The sequence below is a fragment of the Varanus komodoensis genome, unplaced genomic scaffold (assembly GCF_004798865.1).
Source record: "Varanus komodoensis strain SLA01 unplaced genomic scaffold, ASM479886v1 scaffold4874, whole genome shotgun sequence".
In the NCBI taxonomy this organism is placed as follows: Eukaryota; Metazoa; Chordata; class Lepidosauria; order Squamata; family Varanidae; genus Varanus; species Varanus komodoensis.
Window position 1 is genome coordinate 3984 of NW_025336069.1, and position 1172 is coordinate 5155.

Genomic DNA, 1172 nt, shown 5'->3' on the forward strand with positions numbered 1-1172 from the left:
GCCTCTGACATTGGCAGAATCAGGTAAGGTATTCTCCTGAGTACCTGAGAGATGAATACTGATTTCGCACTGAATTTGGTGTAGGTTCGCCACCCTTCCTACATCATGCAAGCTGCTTTATGGACAGCTTGTATTCCAGGGACTTTGTTTGCAGCAAGGGGAAGAAATTGGGGGGATTTTTATTTATGAATTCATTTACTTACTTTCTTACTTACCTACTTATTTAAAACATTTTTATCCCGTCCTTTCCAAAAGGCTCAGGACGGCTTACAATTGCAATTTGTGCCTGTTCTTTGCAAAGACAGAATTTACCCGGGAAAGCTACAATGAAGCCTTGATAGTCAGAAGTACTTTAGCTCTGTGTGGAGAAAGCTGGCCTGGAGCTGTGGAGCTTTTGGTCCCCCAGGGCTGCCTTGCTCTTTGCCCTGGGGAAAGAAAGCGGGTCCAGACCCAGGCTGACAGCTGGTGGAGGCATGGCGAGCCCTCTCCACGCTGTCATGCAAAAGGAAAGTCCCCGAGTGATTTGGAGCATCTAGAGCAGGATGGGCACCGTGTGACCCCCGGGCTGGATGTGCCCCCCAGCAGGGGCAGGACATGGGGCATGCTGGGAGTTGTGGGCCTTTTCTTCTGTCTAAACTTACATAGGATTGTGCCCTTAATGTCTATTCAAACAACTTTAGGGTTATACATTTTGCTGAATACATAAATGCTCCGAAAAAAGATTTTCCTCATATTTGTTCAGCATATTTGTTTCTGCATCTGTTACATCATATACTTTGAATGCCCTCTCAAAATGCCATTTCTCCAAAGAAAATAACTGTTCATTTAAAAAAACATCTTTCAGGTCTGTGGGTTTGGAAGCCATGGCTTCCAGTGAAGACCCTTCGGACATTATACGCAAGGCCAGAAGAAAGTTAGCAGAAGCTCTTCTTCAGATAGATCCAGATTTAATTTTGGATGCCATCAGTTCTCTCTCGCTCTTAACGCCGAGGCAGTTTTTCTCCCTAAGGGAAATCAAGAGTCCAAAAGAGTTAATAGAACGCCTAATTGATCTGATGTTGGCAAAAGAGAAATTGAAGCAAGAATTATTTCTCGATTGCCTGAAGAACATGAGGCATTCCTTCCCATGTTTGCAACCCATTTCTGAATATTTAGAGAAAGGTGAGTAATAT